This window comes from Leptonychotes weddellii, chromosome 7 (assembly GCF_054177405.1).
Source record: "Leptonychotes weddellii isolate Sample4059 chromosome 7, ASM5417740v2, whole genome shotgun sequence".
NCBI classification, from domain to species: Eukaryota; Metazoa; Chordata; class Mammalia; order Carnivora; family Phocidae; genus Leptonychotes; species Leptonychotes weddellii.
This window is the reverse complement of record NC_138375.1, coordinates 36,230,710-36,246,942: the sequence shown is the minus strand read 5'-3', so window position 1 is coordinate 36,246,942 and position 16,233 is coordinate 36,230,710. Positions and strand designations below refer to the sequence as shown.

The 16,233-nt window shown below is 40.4% G+C and overlaps 1 protein-coding gene and 1 pseudogene across 1 annotated transcript in view; one reads left to right on the top strand and one right to left on the bottom strand.

Annotated features, from left to right (window-relative positions):
- Positions 1-16,233, top strand: part of ARL15 (ARF like GTPase 15) — a 398,974-nt gene that overhangs the window by 232,359 nt on the left and 150,382 nt on the right. The window lies entirely within an intron of this gene.
- Positions 8,526-10,489, bottom strand: LOC102738154 (SUMO-activating enzyme subunit 2 pseudogene; annotated as a pseudogene).

The window sequence follows — 16,233 nt, the reverse complement described above, 5'->3', positions numbered from 1 at the left end:
AGTGGGAGATACAGGCTTCTAGTTATGGAAGGAGTAAGTCATGGCGATAAAAGATACAGCATAGGGAATATAGTCAGTGGCATTAGAATAACATTATATGGTGATAGATGGTAGCTATACTTCTGATGAGCATAGCATAATGTATAGATTTGTGGGATCACTTTGTTGTACACCTTAAACTAATGTAACATTTTATGCCAACTATATTTTAAAAAAACAGTGTTAGCTAAAACTTCATATAAGTCCATATGAAGAAGCTTCATGTCTGCTTGGGGAAGAACACATCAGTTTCTTCAAGTTCCTTATTTGGCTGGTGACAGTAACAGAATCCTAGGGTTGGAAGAATTCCTTGTATTTATTCTCCCTAACTTGGCAAAGATCATGAGCCAATATTGATTTTTGCCATCTAAATTAAGAGCTTCTCTGGGCCAGAAGACTTGAATTATTTAAAGCAAAAAGGTAGTTTGGCAAGCCATGGCTTTTCTTGTCCTTCTGTTTTCAGTGCTAAGAATCATTCTGTCAGGTCTGCATTGGGTTTTTGTCAGTGTTTCTCTTCAGCTTGGTAGATCTTGGAATCTTCTGGTACTTAAAGTTCCACTTCTCTGATGCGCTGAATTTCTGTTTCTAGACCTTTTGTGTCCCACGAGGACAAAAACCCCCAGGGATGTAAGGAATAAGAGACTAAAAACATGGAGACTTTGTGAGGATTGCTACCATTGGGACATTGGATGGTGAATATGGGCAAATGGACTCAGGTTAATTTAAAATTCTTTTTACCTTTTATCTGCTTATACATAACTTTTATTTGAGAGTTATTGTACCAGGCATAATTTTAAAATAAAGCTATACAGTCAAATAGAGAAGATCACAATGAAGAAGAAAATAGATATATTTTACTCTGTACCTCTAAGACCATTAAATTAAAATCCCCTTGAATTGGTGAGTGGTAGAAACTAACAGCTCTGAAAACTTGTGCCTTAACACCATAGCAATTTGTCTTATCTATCCGGTTGGGGAAGGACATTTAAGCTCATACAGATTTCAGTGCTCTCATGCATCAAACTTTACAAAAGTAAATACAAATTAGAAGTTGACAGAATGTCATTTCCTATTTTGATCCTTACCTTCTTTTTTATTCTCCCCTTCTTCTCAGTTGTTTTTAAACTTTCTGTTGAATTCACAGCACTTTTTGGGCAATCTGTGGTTTATGAACTGTGTTATTCCTAGTCCGTCATGTTAAGGAGGAGAAAAGGAATAATAATGATCTTAGCAAACATTTCACAACCACACAGTGAGGTAGGTGCCATCATCATCCTCAGTCCATAGATGAGGCTCAGATTGTGAGCAGTCGACCTGGTGTCTGAATACCAATATTTATACAATTTACAGACATAGGATTTTTTTTTTTTCACATGGAGATTGGGCATGTAGTAAAGATCCTAATCAACAGTAAAATTGCCAAATTAGTGAGCTGGAAGAGAAGCTGACATGGTGTGAATATTCAAATTAGCACCTTAGGAATAAAATAGTTCCACTCTGGTTTTTCTCTGCTGCCAGAGCAAAGGAGACTGGAAGGCAACACCTGGAATGATGAGGCCCCACCCAGTCTCTGGGATGTATCTTGGCATTCCTACTGAAGCTCTTAAGAAGCTGGAATGTTAGAGTAACTCGTGAGAGGCCCAGGAGTCGAGATGAGTTCTGTGCTTACAGGCAGTGAGTGCTACATTCCCACCTGGCTGATATTCAGCCAGCCAGTTGTAAGGTTTCTTGTTCCTGCTAGTTTGAGCCACCTTCATGTCTCTTGGCTTTTCTTTTAATCAAGGGGGACAAGAAGGTGGAAAAATGTTTCTTTAGGGTTTAAATGATGTCAGTAATTGGCAGTAGGAAAAAGGAAATTTAATCTGGGAGGATCACAGAGTCATTGGTCTTTTCCTTTCATCTACTTATATATACTTATACTGACACCATCAGACTATTCCCGTTTGCTTTACCCAGGATGTGACATTGTTGATTCCATGTAGGGGTTGCCATATTTTTATATGAAAGCATTTTTCAGCCATCTTCTGAAGTAAAATGTTAACACTTTTACTTGAGCTTTAGATTTAGTACATCGCACCAACACGGGAGTTTGCTTCAGTGTTTAAGTCTTCTCGTATATGTGGTGAGAAGTTCAAAATTACCCCTTATTTATACAGCCTTTGGCAGTTTGGGCAATGCATTTTGTCACCTGTTTGCTGTCTTACGAAGAGCTGGAAAGTTTATGAAGAAATAGAAAATATGACTTTGAGCCCTTGACATTTTAAAATAAATGTACATATTGTTAGTGACAGATTGCTAAACTTGGCTTTAGACACTTAGCTGTGTTTCTTGCCAAAAGTAATCCAGATGTGCATAATTTACCCGGCTGCCATATGTGCACTGACATGTCTTTCTATAATCAACTGTCTGTTCAGGATGGTTACAGTTAAAGGTTCTTTTTTATCAACAGTCTTTTGAAATAGCACTGGCTTGATAACTTATTTTAAATTTAACAACTTTTCAAAAAGTAACGCACATCCAGTTTGGCATTAAACCTAAGTGACCAGACGTGTTGAGTATCTAGAAAAGACACTGACAATCCAAATTCTCTGGGGCGCTATGCATTTCAAGGGGGAAAATCTAGGATACCAACTTCAGTGTGTGATTCCATTTTGCTGAGTTTCTTGGGAGCATGGAATGGAAGGTATTTGTACCCAATAAATGTCGTCAAAGCCACCGTGAGTAACATTTCTGATGAAGTAATTCATTTTAGAAAACAAGTGCAAAACAGAAATCCCGATACGGGATGAAATAAATAAGAGAAAAGAGGATGCTTTTATTTCATTCATTACCTCAGTATCTTTTATGCTAAGTGCTGGTGACATTTGTGACTTTTCTTCACGTGAGTTATGGAGCTGTACTGATCGCCAAGCCCTGTCTTTTTTGCTGAAGAAAGGCATTCTTTTCCGGAGAAATTCTATAGAGAAATTTTCTGGAGAAAATGTATGTATGATAGGAAATACTGCTTCTCTATTATCGCTTTTTATTGATACTTAAAAATCACTGTGGAGAAATTTAGACCTCATGACAATAGCATTTCCTTAATGATTGTAACTATCCCTGAGAGATAGTTACCTTGAAACCATGTCCTTGTTTTTTGTACTCGGTGACACTGAGCCACTATCATGTCTAGACAGGAGTGTTGTCAACCATGTGTGTCCTTGTTTGTGTTTGTCCACAGCTGCAATTAGGTTTTTCACACTGTCCCCATCTGTGGAGGCTGGCTGCGCAGTGACCTTGGCCAGTTCAAAGTCTGTTTAAGCCCATGTGTGGCGAGAACTCAGAGCACAGATGGTAGAACTGATGATGGGGAACCGTTGTGCTAGTGACCAGACTGCTCCTAGCCAGCCTATCGCGTCTGCAGTATGCTTTAAAAAGATGTGTCCTAAAAAAATCAAAAAGAAGATAATAAAATAAAAATAAATAAAAAGATGTATCCTGCAACCTATAGTATTAGGACGAAAACTGGCTCAGAGTCCGTTCAAATGCCCTGGCAAAGATGAGAGGGGTCAGTGGCATTCTTGGAGGGGGATCTCTTTAATATTACCGGAGGCAATGTGTAGCTCTTCTCATCAGCTGCCACTTTCCCCTGCACAGTTCAGCACAAGGTTCTGAATGCTGGTGCACCAAACAAGCACAGAGGCCCATAAGAATTCCAGGTTTCTCACTTTGAGCGCTGCAGCTTGGGTCTGGTTTTGAAAACAGAGTATGCATTTGAAAAGAAACAAATCTGATTGAGACTAAACTGTAACTGTTATTTACCCTGCCTGAGCTCACTTGTCAACTTGGAATCTTCTGTGAATGATTTGCAGTTCTTGTTTGCAAATTTGAAATGTTCAAGCTCTATCTTCTACAAGCTGCCAATCATTTTTTATGATTAAAACATTTATTGGTATATTACAGATAGTTTTTTTTAACACACATATACGTATGTAATCATACAATTATGTTTTTAGAGGGAGAATTATTATTACTATTGTTATTACTACCACCATCTATTTTTGGCTTTTCCTGATTAATTCTGAATTAATAGAAATTTCCCAAATTACTAGATTCATCCAAACTCAGAGAACTTAATTTTTTTTTTTTTACTTTCAATAATTTTGTGAATGTCATGTTATCTCACAGAAGCCCATGATTCTTTAAAATAAATTATATATTAATACAGCATTTTGGAAACAACCATGACAACAACAATAGTAATTAGAGCAAATATGTATTAAGACTGTATATTGTGCTAGGTAGTGTTCTGACTGCTTTACTTGGCTTGCATTTAATTTAACAAAAAGATGAGGTGAGCACCATTACTGGCCTGCCTTTACAGATGAGGGTGGTAAGTTACCTGAAGTCACACAGCTAGGAAGTGGCAGAGCGGAGCTAGAAACCAGGGGGTGTAGCTCCAGGACCCCATTTAACTAATTACTGTCTCCAGCAGTATCAGTATTAACATATCAGCCTTAAGAAGAGCCTGTCCAGGATGTCATAACAATGAGCTGGCATGGTCCTGATAAACATTTCCATCTTTTGTCCTTGGGAAATTGCAATTAAGGTAAATATACCTCAGGATCTCTTGTCTGCTTTGTTTAGGCTAATGCCCTCGTCTGACAGTTTGCTGCCTATTATAGGATTTATCTCACCTGGCCTACCTGTTGAAGTCACTCTGTAGAACTGGGACCAATGTTGTGTAGTCATTCATTCTTCCAACAAGTTATGAATTCAAGATACAGAAACAGACAAAAGACATAATCTGTCTCCTCATGAAGTTCACTTAGAATGGCCCAAATGGGAATGGCTGATTTTCCTTAAATGTGGGGAAGAATTGACTTTCTAGAGACTATTTTGGATGTACGTGGAATTGTCTGTATCAGTTTATTGAATTGTATTTTCTGTTTCTCAGTGTCAGTGTCAATGCCATAGAATCCACTAGTTGCATCTGATCTCTAGATCCTGAACATCTAAACCTTCTTGTTTTGTTTTACTTCATAAATTTCTCTTCGCAGAGTCTACCTCTGCTCTTGTTTTCGCTAGAGTTTGATAAAATGGCAAGAAGATAGTATGGAGTGAGATGTCCTTGGTTCAGGTCTTAAGTCTACTGCTCTTTAACTGGGGGGATGGTAGGCAAGTTCTCGGAGCCATCGTTTCCTTATCCTCTAGGCCTGTATTGACGATAACATCAGAGACCAGTGTCAAGACATGGCCCTTACACTTTAGGGGAAGACATAGATATATAAGTCACCCGCAAGTGACTAAGTACTACGGTGGTGGTACGTGGCACCTGCTCTGAGGGCATAGAGGTCGGTCCTGAGTTTTGGTGGTGACTGTATGAGGGACACTTCAGAAAGGGAACTGAAGTATGGGTGACTTCTGTGAGGAGATCTGACACAACCCTGGCTGGCACAGGGAGTGATTTTATAAATGTTCATTTATTCACGTAGTACTTACTTCTACCATAGGGCAGACCATGTGCAGTTTGCTGGAGATGACAGAGGCCGTGGTTATTGCTCCAGGAAAACACTGAATTGTCCATTGCTCTGCATATTAAGTAAAAACACTTGAGTTTTCTGTGGTCAAATGCTGTGGCATAAACATTGGATACACCATGATTAGACCTTCCTAGCATCAGTAAATGTATTTAAATAGGTATTAACGTGGTAGCTTTTTATTTTAAAATCTCCATTTTGATGTAAATGAACTAGGAAAAAGGTGAGTATATAAACAGCTTGCAGATGCACTCTCTCATGCCTGCAAGCAAGACGTATATCCCTACTTTTGTGAAATCTTTAATCAGATCATCTGTTAGTACACGTAGTTTAGTTCACAAGTAACGCGTACTTTTTAAACAGCTGTTACACAAGTGTACGTTTTATGCTTCTATTTTTCACTGCAGTGATGCAAATACCAGAGAAAATTGTCAGGAAAAATCTCTCTTCTCATCTCTTCCTAAAATGCAGTGTAAATAGCATATATTTTCAAATCTTAGTAACAATAACACCCATGAAATACTATTTCCTCAGAGGAGTGAGAAAAATATTTTGATGTTTAGCAAATGCTATCCCAACAGAGGAAAGAGTGCCAATTTCCTGTTAGATGTTGAATCAATCATTCCGACTGCAAGTAGTGATTGAGCAAACGTGGCCAAATTTTAATCTATAAGTAATTTACATACATTCTTTTTGGTTGTAGTTTTCAGTAAATCTAAAATATTTAAAAGGAATATCTTTAGTAGATCCGACTTCAACATCCCGTAACCATCACCCATGTTTATCATAACCATCTCTGTTGGCGATTATGGTTTCGTTTCTGTGCTACTCTTTTTCAGTAATTTTTTGCATTTATATTGTAAAACAACATAACATTATAAAAATATGGTAAGTAGAATAGAAACAAATTTATAATCCCATTATCCTAACACGGGATTTTGCAGTCTCTGCGCTATTGACATTTGTGGCTGGAGAAGCCGTTCTTTGGGGGGTCATCTTGGATAGAGGCAGACCTGTAGCACCCCCTGAGCTTTGAAAACTGAAAAACTGAAAACACCTCCCAATTTGCCACCTGTTCCCTGGGGATAAAACTGCCTCTCCACCATTTGAGAATTGCCCTAATAGGAAGCTATTATCAATGAAAGTGTTCCAGTCAGTTTTTCACGTACATAGAGGTCCTTTGACAGAGTTATAATAAAGGGTGTGCATGATGCCATATTCCAATTTTTATGTCCTGTAACATCTAAGCATTCTCCCCTGTTAACTAGGTATCAAAATTATCACTTTTTAATTAGCCCCCTATTGAATTTTTTATGATGACATGACAAATAACGTCTTTGTGCATATTTTCCACTTTAAAATTTACTTTTAAAGTGTGTGCTGTGTTGCCTGTGAATTCTTTTCCTAATTTTTCTGTTAACGTATGGAGGCTTCTGCTTAGGTAAAATGGAACCAAGAGTGGCTCTGTTCCTGGGAGATAAAGCTCTACCCAAGTTGTCTCTAAACTCTCTGAAAGTCTGTGCACTTATAAGACTAGAGGGTTTACACATCCTGCAAGGTACCCTGCTGGGGAAGGGCTGGGCTCCCTTTTGCTCCTGGAAGGCCCCCTTTCCCCTCATGTGCCTCTAATTCCACACGTCCTCTGGTACAGGAGAGAGCTCCCAGGCTTTGGAATCAGAGAGATGTGGATTCATTCCTGCTCTGAACACTACTAGCTTTGTGATTTGAGGCAGTATACGCTCTGAAACCTTCTCATCCATAAAAAGAGAGGAAACAGCTTATTACACAGAGCTATTGTGATACTTAGAAATAATGTTTTAAAACATGTAGCAGAATAAGTACTCAATAACTGATGGTTAGAAGTTGTAATAACAAGAACAGCATGGCTTCTTTTTCTTGATCTAAGCCAGCATGGTCCAAAAATAGATGTGGACCACAAATGTGAGTCATATAAGTAGTTTAAATTTTCTAGTAGCCACATTAAAATAAATAAAAGAGAATAGGTGACATTTTAGTATTCCTTTTAGTTAGCTCAGTACTTCCAAACATTATAATTTCTGCAAGTAATCAGTGTTAACAATTCTTTTTTTTTTTTTTATGCAGATGCCATTTATTTGGTCCATAAGTACAGTATAGTCGTATTTGCGTTCTGCAAAACATCAAATATAAATAACCTGAAACTGTAACAATACACAAAAACTGGCTTCTTACACAGACATACCAGGCAGTACAAGCTAAAAACTTGAGTAAATTAACATTGTTTTACATTAATATACATAGTGCCAGTTAACATTTAAAAACACATTTCAATGCATAGCACTTGATACTTCTTTGAATCTGTTTCAGTCAGTTAAGAGTATGAAAATGGTTAGATCTAGGCTAAAAATAATTCTTCTTCTAACCAAAAATAAAGGCATAATATTTATAACCAGGTATCAACTTTACGAAACGACAATATTTTAAAACTGTTAAATGATACCTAAGGGTATTTACATTAAAAAGGCAACATGCATCGTGTTGTTTCATCTCATGACTGGTTATGCACACACTTTGTTCAAAGGGCTTTAAAACTATATTCCTACTTTCAATACAGCATACCGCAGTGTTTCTAATTGTTCTAGCAAAATGAATGCTTGCTTTCAAAGGGAGCAGAATCATCTTCAAGTCACTGGTGTCAGTTTTTTCCCTTTGGAACAAAGAACATAACAAATAACCTTGTTCTGCCCAGTAAGAGGGTTCTGTTTAGAAGCATTTCTGTTTGGGGCGCCTCAGTGGCTCAGATGGTTAAGTGTCTACCTTCAGCTCAGGTCATGATCCCAGGGTCCTGGGATCGAGTCCCGCATCGGGCTCCCTGCTCCGCGGGAGGCCTGCTTCTCCCTCTCCCACTCCCCCTGCTTGTGTTCCCTCTTTCGCTGTGTCTCTCTCTGTCAAATAAATAAATAAAATCTTTAAAAAAAAAAAAAGCATTTCTGTTCAATCTAATGCTATAACATCATCAAGCTCTTCTGTCTGTTCTGTGCGGGACCTCTTTGCACTGACATTCTCTTTCTCATCTAATTTCCTCTTGCGACTTCTCTCTTCTTCACTGATGTCAGCATTATTTGAAGGACCTTCTTCATCTGAATCAACTATGAACACATCATCTTGCTCTTGTGCAGTGATGTGGAAGGCTGAGCTCCATCGTCACTGCCATTGGTTATGCTTTTGGCAGCGTCTTCGGCTTGTTTGGGCCCCTCTTTTTCTGGGGCATCACCAACAACTTCAAATTCAACATCCTTCCCTAGGTCCTCACTATGAAGGATGTTGATCAATAAAGTGTAGTCCTGAAGGAAGTCATCTGCTTGAAGCCGGCTGCCATTTCTAATTCCAAATTCTGACAGCTTTTTGTGATTATTAGCTTCTGTCTCTCCCTCTTCTGAAGATACTAGGATTGTTCCTTTCCCATCTTCAATTTGGACATCTGGTGCTACCATAGCAAATTTTTCTTTCACTATCTTACCCTGTAATGTGAGAACAGTCACTCTGTGGACATTCAGCCGGACAGTCACCTCTGGCTTGCTGGCACATACGTAACAATTAGGGTTAGGACGATCCAGTGCACAAGGCACAAGAAGCTTCTTTCTTGGGTTTGGTTGTTTATTCAAAAAAATTTTTCTACACTGGTCTATTTTTCCTGATAAAATCTTCAATCCTTCCAATACTATTAACCCAGCAATCCCTGCATTAGTAGTAGCGATAGCAGGAATAATGTTCCCTGCCATTGATTTTATATCAAATCTGCTCTTCATATTCATACTGAAAATAGGCATCCTGAGGTTCGCAGCAGAGGTGACAAAATCCACTGCAGATGGGTCATCCTTGTCCCATATGAGCTCAGCTCCATCCCCTTTTTCTGCTAAATGAACTCTCAAAGTCTCAATGCTCTTTGAAAAAAGACATGCATAGCTCTTTACATCTAGAACTTGCTGGTCTTTCAGACCTAACTGCGGTTCATTTTGTTGATCTGATGCGTTGGTTTCTTCTCCTTGACTTTGTACTTCAGCCCAGTCCAACGGAACCGGAGGTTTCCTTTTCCGCCACAGTTTGTCCATTGTCAACAGATACCGGATATCATCTTTAAAAAGCTTCGTAAAAAGTTTAACTGGATCATATCCAGTTGATTTAGCCTATTCCTTAGTGGAAATACGTTTAATGTCACCATCTTCGTTAGATGCTCTGGCTCTGGCTTCAGCTTCCATTGGTTCCCAGGAAGCTTCAGGGTCAGCTCTGTCAGGGGATACTTCTTGATCAGCATCTTCTTCCCCAAACAACTGGTTGAACAAATACTTTGCCCAAACGATGCAATGAATAGGTTCAGAAGGGGTGTTACGAATTGTACAGCCAGGGAAAGTTCTCTGGGTAGGTTTGGGATGACATTCATAACACTCAGTTACACCCTTTTTGATGGTAGTTACTTGCCCAAGGTAACCAGCAGTTCCACTCTCAATAAGAGGAACATCAGCTGCCAGACACATCCTATTTACATGGTTGCGGGCAGCTCTGTTATCTAAAGCATTCAAAACCAATATAAATTGTCGAAAAAATTCCACATTATAGTCAGGGTTCATGATGCTGTCATGGTAGGCTATGATATTAGCTTTTGGGTAAAACTGCAGTACACTTTCTTTGGCAACCTGGGCCTTTGATCTTGCAACATGTTTCTTTTGAAACAAAAACTGCCTGTTGAGGTTGCTGACATCGATAGCATCCAGATCAATCAGGTCGATGTGGGAGAAGCCGGTGAGCACAAGGTTCTTGAGGAGCTCTCAGCCGATGACACCCAGCGGCACCCACCACCAGCACCCGGCCCCCGGCCACGGCCTCGGCCAGCTCCCGGGGCAGTCCCCGCGACAGTGCCATGGCGGGACGACCACGAGCCGCGGCGGAGGCGGAGGCGCCGAGTGTTAACAATTCTTAATGAGATGTTACATTTTCGAAGTCTTTGCAAAATGACATGCACTGTGATATGCAATGTGTTTTTGCGCTCACAGCACAGTCCAGTTTGGACCAGCCACATTTCACATGCTCAGTAGCCGGGTATAGCCAGTGGCTACCTTACTGGCCAACACTGCTCTGAGCAATACTTGGAAGATGTCAGGTTAACACATGTGCATTATTGGCAAATCAGTTATTATTAAACACAGTAGCCACGTCGCCCTTAGAGATCAAGTAGTTTTAGTTACCCTTGAAGTACCCCCCGCCTTTTTTAAGACTTAGAGAGAGAGCATGAGCAGGGGGAGGGGCAGAAGAAGAGAGAGAATCTCCAGCAGACTCCCCCCTGAACTCAGAGCCCACCAAAGGACTAGATCCCGCAACCCCAAGATCATGACCCCGGAATGGACTGAGCCACCCAGGTGTACCTCCCCCGCTCCTTTTTTAAGCAGGAGAGAAAACCATTAAAACTCCTGTGTTTCAAACTGCACTTCTCCATTTTGTTTAGTTCTATAGTTGTCTGTAGAAATAGCTTACAGGTACTGTCATTTTAAGGTGGATTGTCTCTTATTTGCTACTCACTTTAATGTTTGACTTCGCTTGTCCAAACGTTACCATTCAGCAAGTGTTTAGGATGCACTGAATGGCTGTTGGCACCGTGCTGAATGTTCTCTTCCATTAACTCTTCGGTACTCACGAAACTTCCATGGGCAGTGGTCATATTATCCCCACTCTCCAAATGAGGAAGTTAAGACAGAGTGCCCAGATCCCGGGCCTGAGATCACACGTCTAGGAAGTGGAAGAGTTGGGATAAGAATTGAAGAAAGGTGCCGTATAGCTTCATACCCTTATAAAACTGCGGCAGTGCTGGCTTTTCCTCAAAGCTTGTTTCTCTCAACACAGTCCAATTACTTTTATCCGTCCCGTTGTAATTCTTGGGCAGGACTTGTTACTCCCAGTAGATGGTCACATCTCCTGCTGAGTTTTCTGCTGTTGCCCTAAAATGCTAAAAGCATTGGTTTTGTTTGTTTGTTTGTTTGTTTTGGCGGTCACGGAACTGGCAGCCGAGTATACGGAGTCATAGGCCACATTTGGAATGGGTCACACCCTTTGTATCCTTTCTGTTGGGGAATGATCCCTTCGTCAGTGTTTCAGTATCGGGTTGGAGTACTGGGGCCCTTCTTTTTTCGTTGCCCAGTCTGCTTTCAGCCTGGAGGGGGCGCGAAACAGCTGGTGCAGAGTAGTGCTTGGCTGTTACCCGGCACCCCTGCGCTTCTGTGGGGAGAAGAGCTGCCTCTGGATTTCTGAAGGAAATCAGAGAAAGAAATGTATTTTGCGAATCTGACTCACTGAGCAGAATGGGCAAGATAAATGGTGGGAAAACCAAAACCAACTTTCCTATGACCTTCAGTGAAATTCTGCTTTGTGCCCTAAGAAAAATGTTAAAAATGATGTGGTCGGAGTTGGGGCCAAGAGGCCATATTGGAAGGAGAATTTCTAATTTTAAAAAGAAGCTTGCTAACCTCATCGCCACCGCTAATGGCCATATAAATATTAATAAAGCTTTAAACACCTCCCAAATTAGCTTTATTTTTAAATCAAAAGTGCAAGACATGGAAGTGGTAATTCGTGTTAGTCCGGCAGACACAAAATTAATTGAGATAAAAACAAGAAGTAGCAGGCAAACCCTTTGGGTGACAAAATGGTGAGTTCTACTAATTCGCTTCGACAGTCTCGAGTGACACGAGCTCCTGTGGTTGAACTGGGAGCGTGCCCCGCGTGTCAGCGCGCCTCGGCCGCCGTGGGCGTGGGAGGCGTGAGGTTCTGCGGCCTCCTCGCTTGCTGTCGTCCCGTGTGAGAAAGCCGCACCTCGCGCAGAGCTTCGAATTCCAGCTTCGGGCGTGCAGCCTTAGGTCGGCTGCCAGCGGGCCTGTCCGGAGGGCAGAATGAGCGTGGCCACGGCGATCACAGGCAAGCCCGGGCCACAGAAGCTCATTGGCACCTGCAGGTCTGCTAGGAGTTGCCCGGCACAGCTGAGCCACGCAGTGAAAAAGCCCTGCATGCTCTTCGTAGTTTCTAGGAAATAGCAGCCTGTCTCCCCACAGGCTCTCCGACTTGTAGCCGGTCCCTAGTGCCTCACTGCGTAAGTCAGCTGGACGTGCCAAGTGCTGCATCCTCATGATCATGCCCTGCCTTGTACGGGATTATTGTTTAGTTGTTTCTCTGTCCTAACGTCCTCTGCCTCGTGTAGGATGAAATTTCTTTTGGAAGTGATAAAGTGATTCTACTGTGAAGAGCTAAGGAAATAAGATTGCATAACTGGGAATTTAAACAGAAAAGAAGATAACAGGCAACCTTCTAGAAACTGTGGACTCCTAGAAACCACGACTGTACAAGGCCTGGATTTCTCTACCTTTAGCTACTGCTCAAATTTGTATCCTTCAGTGGCTGTTTTATATCCTTGCTATTTCTTACGGCCTTCCTGGTTAGGAACCTGGTTTTACTATTATCCCCATTTTCTTTTTCTTTTTTTCCTTATTTATTTATTTTTTTTAAAGTAAACTCTACACCCAACATGGGGCTTGAACTCATGACCCTGAAATCAAGAGTCACATGTTCTACCGACTGAGTCAGCCACTTGCCCTTATCATCCCCATTTTTTCATTCCTCGGCCCAACTTCTGTACTCCATTAACTCAAGCTTTTAGCCAGATTTTCTTCCTGTATAGAACCTGATGAGAGGGTATGCAACCTGATAAAGGTTATCGAATGTTTTTTTAAAGAATGTGTTTTCATCATTATCAAAGGTCCAGAAAGTGAGCAGAGCCAGTATTCTTCTCATGAATTGAAGTATGTTTCTTTGCTTAAAATATAAGCTTGAAAAAGAACTTTTTTAGTTACTTCCAATATTTGGTTAGAAGTAGAATATGAAATACAAGTATTAATTTTCCATGAACCTTTTTTTCACACATTAATAACTACCATCTAATTCAGTAATGCCGAAGGTGCCAAATAACTAACATGGATCCTTTAAAAAATTAACTATACAATGAGACAATAATTCTCAATAGTATGTGAGACATTACTATAAAGCCAAGTCTCCTTTAATTACCCTGCTTTTATATGCTACTTCCTACCTCACTCCCTAGAGGTGACTATTGAGACTGTCCTATATATCTTTCTAGAACCTTCTGTGTGTTTTCTCACATTTTACATTTATCCAGAGAAAATGGAATGTTTTCTGTATCTGTTTTTTCATAATTGCTGTAATGCCAGTATATTGTGGTCTTCTAACCTAGTAATGAAATAAATGAGAAGGTCACACGATTATCTAAATATAATGGGTTAAGTTCTCAGTTGAAAATTAAAGCCCATGCACTATGTTGAATGCAAAATTTGAGAAACACTGGAGGACCCACAAGATCAGTTTGAACTGAGCTTACAGCATGCCCAGGGTTATCTCTCACCTCACAGTGAGGAGATGGTATCAGAAGGGAGGGCCTGAACAAACAGGAATTAGTTCCTCTAAGTTTGTTTTATGTTTTTGTTTTAGATTTTTTTTTCTTTTTTGATTTTTAAGTACTCTCTACACCCAACATGGGGCTCCAGCTTACAACCCTGAGATCAAGAGTCACATTCTCCACCGACTGAGCTAGCCAGGTGCCCCAGTTCCTCTAAGTTTTCTAGATCTATCAGCCTTTAAGCCTGCTCCACTGTCATTTCTTAGGAAGTAGCCATGTTGTGTCATTTGGCAACTTAATGATCCCTATGTTTCCATTAGGCTGAGACAATGGTGACCTTTATTCTGTGTAAGTAAAAAGAAGCAACTACCAGTATAGATAAAGGAAGAGGAGAGGGATTGTATGAGTGGCTAGGAGATGACAGAGTTATATAATGCCTTTTCTTGAGGAGGTGGGCTTTGGACTGGGTTTAAAGAGGAATGTGTTGTGATGAACATAAAGGAGTTTTATTAAAATTATTTTTTCAAAACGTATTTAGAACCTAGTCACATCTCACCACCACCACTGCTACCACCAGCATTTCTCATGTGCAATAGTTATGGTCTCTGACCTTCTACCTGATCTCCCCCTGCCAACCCTCCCACCCCGCCACCCCCTTGCTCTTCTACCCTCTGTTTTCTCCAGTAACCTGAGGAAGCTTTCAAAGATTAAGTCACATGATAACCTCAAAACTGTCCCATGGCTCTTCATGCTAAAAGCAGCAGTACTGTATGATCTGGACTCCCCACTTCCCTGGCTTCATCTTCTAGCTTTTCCCCTTTTGCTCCATCAACTCTAGCCACACTGTCCTCCTCCTCTTCCTTGAACCTGGTAAGTAGAATCTCAGCTCACAGCTTTTGCACCTGCCATTCCCTCTGCTCAGATATCCCCATGGCTCCTTCCCCCACTTCCTTGAGGAATTTTCTCAGCTGTCACCTTTTTTTTTTTTTTTTCAGCTGTCACCTTCTTAAAGAAGCCTTCCCTGATGCCTCTGCCCTCAATCACTCTTTACTCTTTTATCATTTTATTTTTTTCTTCATAGCACCTTCTCACACATTACATAATCATTTGTTTATTCCTTATCCCAACTGATGAGAATATAAGTTCCTCAAGAGAAGGGCATCCATTTTTTTGCTGCATCAGCCAGAAGGCTGCCCAGTGTAGAGTTCAATAAATGCTTGTTTAATTAACAAATTATCCATGTAAACCCGCCAAGCTAAAATCTGAATGAAAAGAAAGGTTTAAGGGAACTTTTTGAGAATCGATCTTGGATAGAACTAAGGGAACCAGTGCATAAGAAGAGAGGGAGGTAAAATACCACTGTGTAATCTTTAGAGTTTCCTGACATCTTCATATATTATCCAGTTATAGGGATTTAGAGACTGTCTGTGCTTTAGATGTTGACCTACAACTTCTGTCTGTCAGGGCCATTACAATTTGAATATGCTACTAGTTCATTAATTATGAGGGTTGAGCCCCTGTTTAGTAAATAACCAAACACACCAGAAGGAGAACATGATGGGAATAGAATGTTCTTTTTACACAATGGCATAGTTCTCTGTTAACACTTGCTTCCTCACCTTGAAGTTTGTTGCCAACCTTAAGGTGTTCATTTTTGAAGGAAAACTATGTTGATAGTCTTTTAGAGGCTTCAGAGGGAACATTTGTTTCCTTAGGATCTGCTCCAGGAATATCAGGAAGAAAATACTGGGAAGTTTAAACTCAGGCCAGTTAGAAGAGAGGGCAAGATGAACAATAATTTTTAGTTTCATAAACATCTTTTATTCCTAAAGACCCCACATTATTTTATCCAAGGTTGTTTAAAAGGTACTGTTCCAACTTAAGGCTGACTGTAAACCACTTTTCCTAAAATGTAATCTCCCTTTTAAAATGATTTCTAGCTTCTTTTTTGTGAGACTTAACATTCCTTCTTTCCAGAACTTTGTCTGCCAGTTCATTAATTTGTCATTGCATCATTCGGTTGTGTGCTCTTCACCATCATCATCAGCAAAAGCCTCCAGAAGCCGTTTCTCATTTAATTCTCAAAATTCTGTAAGCTTAGGTATGTATTGTCCTCTTATACTCAGAGGACACTGGAGTTGAGAACATTTAGTCTCTCAAGGTTCATCTCCCCCTCCGATTTCCCCCCCTTCATTTTTCCCTTCCTACTATCTTCTTTTCCTCCTCCTCCTCCTCCTCCTCCCC